We start from the raw sequence: 8302 nt of genomic DNA, 5'->3' as shown, positions 1-8302 counted from the left end.
GTATAATTGAGGTCCGGGCTCAATGCCGGACACATGGAAGACAAGCGGATGACTCCGATGTTGACCTATCATCGGGCGCTAGAGTGCTGGCCGAACTGTCCTCCTCGTTGTCGCTCGACATGGCTGCAGAGTGTGTGCCAGTGTGTAGCGCGGCCTGCCGGGGACGGTGAAGATGGTGGACACTTAAGCAGGGTATGCAGAGAAGAGGAACTGCCAATTGAAGCGGGGATTGACGTATTATCTAACCGCAATTATTTGTACCCAGTCGCTCCAAATTCCCGGGGTTGTGTAGGACTCCTATTGGCTATTTGGCTGGTTTCCTTTTTCAGGACAAAAACAAGGAACGACTTTTGGGATTATGCACCGGTAATGGTACGAACGGAGTAGGACAGTTGGCAACCAATACATTGAGCTCTTCTTATTGATAAAGCTAGTAATAATCAAACTAGAAAGGAAAAGAAAGAAGACAAAGAAAAATATATGCACGAATCTTCGCATAACATCAATGGCATAGGACCTAGATGTGCATTACTTAGAGCACATCTAGATGTGCTTTAGCAATACTGTCAAACAAAATCCCTAATCATCATTGCAAACAGCGCATAGAACATGGCTAATGCGACAACCAAAACTACACATGCTAGTTCCTTCTTGTCTCTTGCTTTCATCTGTTGCCTGTGATTGATTCTTTCTTGCTTCATTGTACCTATTGTACATTCCAGATCAGCCAGTTTCTTCTTCATCTTAACGTTATCTTCTGCGAGTTTGGTGATAACACTCCGAGCCCTGCCACGCCATTCTTCATCCATCCAGTTAACAAAGGCACAAGCCTCATATACCTTCCAATGTTAAATAGTATTCAGGATGAGCGGTGGCATTAACTCAAGTAAAATGATGAACTTAGCACTGACCTCTAAGGGGCAACTGAGAAACCGCCTGCCAATGTCAAATCCCCCGGTGCATACACCTCGAGTGGGAGTGTGCCCATGCACACAACTCTGCTTTTGGTACTTCTCGGTGGCGCAAAACTCGGAGTCGAACTCGTGTTGTGGGAGTCTGGAGTAATGCTCCGGATTCGGCGGTAGATCGCTTTCCTGGGGGGGGGTTCAATTCAGGACAGATTCATCAAGGAGCTACTTTGGACATGCTAAAAAAGATCGGGATAGATTGGAACCTGGCAGGACGATTTGGATCTGTAGTACACCTGCCTTCTGATGACCTTAGGCAAGTGCTCGGCAGCGACCGCCGTCGTGGCGGCGATACGAGCAGGAGCAGCCACATTGAAATGATCAACACCACTCACCCGCATTCCCCCAATGTCATCTCCACACGAGGGAATTTGCAGGCTATGTAGGGATTTGGGGGAAATGGGGTAACTGTGGGGATAAGCTAACGGTCGTGAACTACTTATGGCACTATATGTTGGAGTATACAACACACTGTTTATACATGTCGTTTTGTCAGGTATTACAACGTCACACACGATTTGCGCACCATGTGAGAAGACAGTGTAGGTGACACACGGTTGCCATTACATAACCGTATGTGATGTACTACCATGTACATATAATTGAGTTATAGTGATAGCGTGTAAACAGCCACTTTGCGGATATCCGTAAAAAAACAACCGGTACACATCTAGAGATGGCGGCGGCGGCCTAGGCAAGGGCTACCGGAGAATAGGTCAGTCCTCGGTCGGTGGGCGGTGGAGACGTCATAGGAGGTCAATCCTTGGTCTGCAGCGAGAGATAGGAGGACCTCAGGCGTCGAGGTCGGCGGCGGCGTGATTCAAGCACGTTCATCGCGGTCGATGGCGGGATAGTGGAGGTCAAACTTCAGGCGGCAGCCGCACTAAGCTTTGCTCCTCGACACTGCTGTCTCAACGTGCCGCCGCATCACGCTTCTCTGTCTGCCGGGTGGAGGTCGCCCTGTGGCTACTTAATTAAGGTATTCTTTTCGTGAGTGGATTAATTAAGGTATCCAATTCCTAAGGGTAGTGTTGTACTAGTACTCTGCGTGTAAATTAACTGGCCATTAATTTTTGTCATTGCACATCTGGATAACAATATGGAGTGCCCTCAGTAATTACGAAAATAAAGCCTTGTGATTTATGCACGCATCACTAGGCAGCAGTTAATCCATGTATTAATGTTGTTGTTTTGTTTTTAATTACCATTCGTCTGGTGCAGATGGAACGATCTGAATGGATGAAGGATCGGAAAACCGCAGATTTTATTAGTGGCGTGACAGAGTTCATGAATTTGGCTGAGAGTACAAAGAGGAGAATTGGTGATGCGGATTACATCCTATGTCCATGTGCTGATTGTGCCAATACAGAGTCACGTGTAGTTGCAGATGTCCAGTGGCACTTAGTCTCTCGGGGATTCATGGATGGATATACATGTTGGACCAGACACGGTGAATAGGAGGTCATGGATGAAGATACATAGGGCTGCGAGATGCCAAACCCCGATCAGTGTAACATGGATGTTGAATCTAACATAGGGGCAGAGGCGTCAAGCTACCAATGGAACACTGGAAAGCCGAAACGCCCAATGGAAAACCAAGACGTCGACGCAGATGACGACGATCTTGATATGCCAGATTTTGCTGCTATGATTGCAGATTTCCAGGGCCCAGAAAAGGATATGATTGGGTACAAGGATCTGCCAACCATTGAGTTGGACTCCAAGAAAGAATTGTATCCAGGTTGCAAAAAGAAATATTCCAGGTTGAGTGCCTCGCTGACGCTTCTTAGATTTAAAGCAGCAAACAATCTATCAAACAAAGGCTTCACTGAGATGTTAGGTCTTTTCAAAGAAATTCTTCTGGAAGATAATGTGCTCCCCAGAAGCACGAATGAAGCAAAGAAAATTGTTTGCCCATTGGAACTTGAAGTACAGAAGATACATGCTTGTGTGAATGATTGTATATTGTACCATGGTGAGTACAAAGATTTGCGTGCATGTCCCGAATGCAAGCATGCACGATACAAGCGTAGGAGAGCAAATGACAAGTAGAAATTGGATGAGAGATCAAGACATGAACCCCGTTCAAGGTTGTTTGGTACTTGCCTTTAATTCCAAGGTTGAGGCGATTGTTTGCAAACCCTAGATAGGCAAAGAGATTGCGGTGGCATCATGATGAGCGAATTGCGGATAAGTATATGAGGCACCCAAAAGATGGGGATCAGTGGGAATTAATCGACAACAAGTTTGAAGACTTTGCCAAGGATCCTAGAAGTATAAGGCTCGGGGAGTGTACTGACGGGGTGAATCCTTTTGGCGATATGAGCACCAATCACAGCACATGGTCGGTGCTTCTGTGCATATATAACCTAGCTCCTTAGTTGTGTATGAAGAAAAAATACATTGTGATGTCAATGATTATCCAAGGCCCAAAGCAACCTAGAAATGACATTGACATTTACTTTCAACTACTGGTAGAAGAACTTCTGACAGTGTGGATGCACCCGCTGTAAAATGTTATGATGCTTACAAAAAGGAGATTTTCGATCTACATGTGATGCTGGTGTACACTATTCAAGATATGCCAGCATTAGGCAAGACATCGAGGCAGAAAACAAAGGGAGATGTCGGGTGTGTCACATGCATGGTTAGGACAGCTAGCAGAAGACTTCCCAACTCGTGCAAAACCGTGTATTTGCGTCATCGTAGGTTCTTACGGAAAAATCACCCATACCGAAAGATGAAAGTTGAATTTGATGGTACGGCAGAGGTAGAAGTGGGCCCAAGGACCTATGATGGGAGGTGGTCCACAACATGGCTAAACAAATTAATGTTGCGCTTGGCAAGAATCACACTTCGACGGTGAAATAAACACCCAAGGGTCAAGTATTTAAGAAGAAATCGGTGTTCTACAAATTACCTTACTGGGAGATTCTACGTGTACATCACTGCATCGATGTCATGCACGTAGAGAAGAACGTATGTGAAAGCATCCTTGGTACTCTGCTCAAGATTAATGGTAAAAGAAAGGATGGTGAGGGTTCACGACTCGATATGCTTGCTGATCAATCAAAAGGCAAGAGTGAAGCAGAAGACAATGACAAATTCATCAAAGCTCACTAGAGTTATAATTTCAGTACCAAAGAAGCAACACAGTTCTTCACCTATTTGTTGTCAGTTAAGACACCCTCTTCCTAGTCCGCAAACATCAGAAGTCTCATGGATGTGAGCTTAGGTAAAATGAAGTCGGGACACATGAAGTCACATGATTGCCACGTAATGTTGACACAAATCCTGCCAGTGGACATCAGGAATATATAGGACAAAGATATAAGGAACACAGTCACTGAGCTCTGTGATATCTTCAACCAACTATGGCAGAAAGTTGTAGATCCTGAAGAGCTGGATCAAATGCAAGATGATATTGCAAGAATACTGTGCAACCTAGAGATGTTTTTCCCACCGTCATTCTTTGATGACATGGTCGATCACACTGTGCACCTTGTCGACGAGATAAAGTATTGTGGTCCTGTGTTTCTTCGCAACATGTATCCCTTTGGGCGGTTCATGGGAATACTGAAGTGCTTTTGTCGGAACCGAAACCATCAAGAGGCAAGCATCCTACGAGGTTATACCGCAGAGGAGGTGGTTGAGTTTTGCACCGAATACGTGAAACAACGACCTATAGGTTTTCCCCTCTCTCGCCATGAGAGAAGGCTGAAAGGTAAGCCGATCCTTGCTGGCACGCAAATGGCTACACCGGGAGAATTGGCAGAGAAAGCCCATTTGACGGTACTGCTTAACAGCCCAGTTCTCGCCGCTTACACCGAAGAACACTTGGCAGAGATACGCCAAAGCTTCATACCAATGGTGCCTTCATCAGATGTGGAGATGAAGGAGCACAGTAAGAACTACACCGAATGACTGAAGAAGCGTTTGACACAAGGATCCATCGATGACATTGCTACGTGGTTGGCACAAAAGCCATCACCTACAGTGTTGACGTACCAAGCATATGACATAAATGGATACACATTGTACACTGAAGAACGTGATGAGAAGACCTCATATCAGAATAGCTCTGTTCGAATAGAATGCATGACTGTAGATGAAGCTGATAAAAGGGTATACTATGGAACCATCAAAGAGATTTGGGAGCTTGACTATGTGAAAGTTAAGGTGGCATTATTCAGGTGCTCATGGATCCATCTTGGTCAAGTAAAGGTTGATGATTACAGGAAGACCTGTGTTAACAGGACAACGATGGTATATCACATGGACCCGTTCATTCTTGCCAGCGATGCTACACAGATTTTCTTTGCGGAAGATCCTTTGCATAAGAACTGCCATGTAGTGATGCATGGGAAGAGGAGGGTACTGGGTGTCGACGATGTTGCCGATGAGGACGAGTATGATGAATTTGATGAGTTGCCAGCCAAGGGATCATGCAACCTTGTAACAAAGAAGCGTAAAATCATCAGAAAACCCAAGTTCATTCGGGGTCAACTTAATGATCCCGGTTCCCCCATGTACATGGGAATTAAGACGCAAGACTAGTCTTTATGCCTAACCTGCAACTTAATTCGTTCAATTTAGAACTATCGTGTGTACTGAATTTGTGAGTTATGCCCGGTTTTCTGTTGATGTAAGAACCGTTAATATGTTGACCTTGATATGCTGTCGGCTCAGGCAATGAATATGAACTGTTTTTTGTTATTATTATTATATCATAGAGGTAGCACACTCAATTGATCTCACTCCAGTATGTATGAACAAAACTATGTATGCAATCTGGTTTGTGAATAGCACACGCTTCATTGATGAAAGATGTTTGCCGACAAAACCCCACCCACGATGTGAGTCGTGCTTTCTAATTGGCCAGAATCCAAACCCCACGGATCGTACGTCTACACCGTTGGATGCTCCTAGATTTAAAGGCGGTCCTCATCCCTTTCGACAGCACATGCAGTTTCGGTTGTAATTTTATTTATATGCAAAAAATGCACGTTAAACTCAAAAAAGTCTTAAATATAGCTAACGATACCCGAAATGCGCTAGAAAATAATACCCGTGGTATAATGGCGATTGCGTTCCGTGGAAATATTTATGAGGCCAAACGATGAAGTCCCCGGCCACAGGATTTTGAAATTATACGTCTCCTTTGGGAAACCATGATCCTTCATGTGAGATGCTCCGGTTTGGAAGCAGCGATTGTCAAAACTTGTGCCAAACTTTACCATTTTTTTCCACGGGGTCATGATAGAACACCACCGGCACACATCAATTTTGATGATGTCCGGACTCCATCCGAATTTCGTGTAATTATAATACAAACTAGGCCTACGCTAGTGGCCGCACCTCGCGGCCAAAATGTTTGAAACTTCTCCCCACTTCTCGAACAAATGGATCAAAACTCGCAAATCGACGCACAAATGATCTGTACACCTTCTTTGCTAGGCTGATCATAATGGGATATCATAACTAGTATTATGCCAACTAGGCAACTTTGATGAGCTGTCATAGAATTAAATGAAGAAAGAGAGAGTTAAGTATCATATCATGAAACCGTGTCATAATAAATGCTATGCTACTATGTGTCATGCATAATACTAGTATATGATCGATACTAGCTAGCTACCTCTGTAATGTGTGCATAGTATCATAAGTTAGACTACCCACAGTGGGAGTAACATAGGTAGTAACATCACACATATCTAGATAAAATAGATGATGTGGCAAGCAATAAATGAAGAAAGAGAGGCATGTGGTAACATAGCTAGTTACTAATAGTATGAGTAACATCACACATATCAAGGCAAGATGAGTCTATAGCTTAATAAATGAAGTATTGCATGTTATCACACATATGTTACTCCCCACTATAGAGGTATTAACATAGAGTAGTAACATGGGAATGTTACTACTCTATGTTACTACCCATTGTGGCTAGTCTTAGTATCTTAGGTTGCCTTATTAATTGCCATATGACACAAAGTAGTACAACATTTAATCGAGGTAGTACAACCTTTAATATGTGATACAGTATATCATGATATGATACCCGACCCACACCCTCTCTTTCCTCATTTAACTATGTGCCACATCATCCAAAAAAGTCTAGTTAGCATGCATATGATACCGCTTGATACTCCCATTACGACCAACCTTAGGATGGCCATAGTGGGGGTATCATAGCCAGTATCATGCACTTGAGAATAGCAAATATGATGATGTGTGGCAAAGAAGTAGTAACATAGATACTGTAACATATATAATATAAATGCTATACTACTTTTTTTCATACACATAGCCATAAATACGGTCATCTATGGTATATATATACTAGCTCTATGATACTATATATGTGCACTATATGAAGGTACGTACATAGTATCATACACTAGTATCACATGCATGATACTATAGTATATATGATACTTCCCTACCATACAAAGGTGGGCTATAGTGGTGGTATATATCATAGCCGACGATGCCATGCACTCGGAAAAATAGAAAGTATGCTGATGTGGCAAAGAATTAAATATAGTGAGGGTTAGACCATTAGAGTAACATATAGGTAGACACCGTATCATGTTAAATGCAATGCTAATTTGTGTCACGCATGGCAATAAATATGATCTATGATACCATATATACTCTATGTATTATACTATGCGCTATAATTGAAGGTAGTATCATAAACTATAGCTAGTATAGATCATATATATATCCTAGCTATTCTGCAACCCATTGAAGAATAAGCTATTCAGGAACCGTTCCTAACTGCACGAGAACAGACATCTAACTATGCGAACTATACTAGTTAATTGCCGGACGGACTTTTTCTGGCATCGTTTTTTCGCACTGTTTTTGGGTCATAATTATTTAACCGCTAATCGGATTGATGCAACTGATATACCTTTGGAGAGCTATTGATAAGGAGCAAAAAACTCATTTTGGTCATTTTCCCAAAATCGATCCGCTTTTTTAAAAAAAATCAAAAAACTGAAAATCCATCAAACGAGTTTTCAATGTTTTTGTGAAAGGAATTTTCAAAGCTTTTGTTGGAATGATGTGTATGATATATTGTTAGCAAGGTACCGATCAGCCCGAACTTTGGCATATATAGCATGTTTTCGGATTTGCTACATTTTAAGAGCAGTTTTCAAAAACCAACATCATTTTCAACATTTTTTGCCCGAACTGCTACAATACACACTAACTGCTCGCGTGGAATAGCTAACTGACATATGCTGACAAGCTAGCTACTGAGACTGAAGAAAATTGTTTTTTTTTCTTCTATACTTTTATCGTCAGGTCAAGTTAACTTCCGG

The sequence above is a fragment of the Triticum aestivum genome, chromosome 4B (assembly GCF_018294505.1).
Source record: "Triticum aestivum cultivar Chinese Spring chromosome 4B, IWGSC CS RefSeq v2.1, whole genome shotgun sequence".
NCBI classification, from domain to species: Eukaryota; Viridiplantae; Streptophyta; class Magnoliopsida; order Poales; family Poaceae; genus Triticum; species Triticum aestivum.
The sequence above is the reverse complement of the archived record's forward strand: the minus strand, read 5'-3'. Positions refer to the sequence as shown.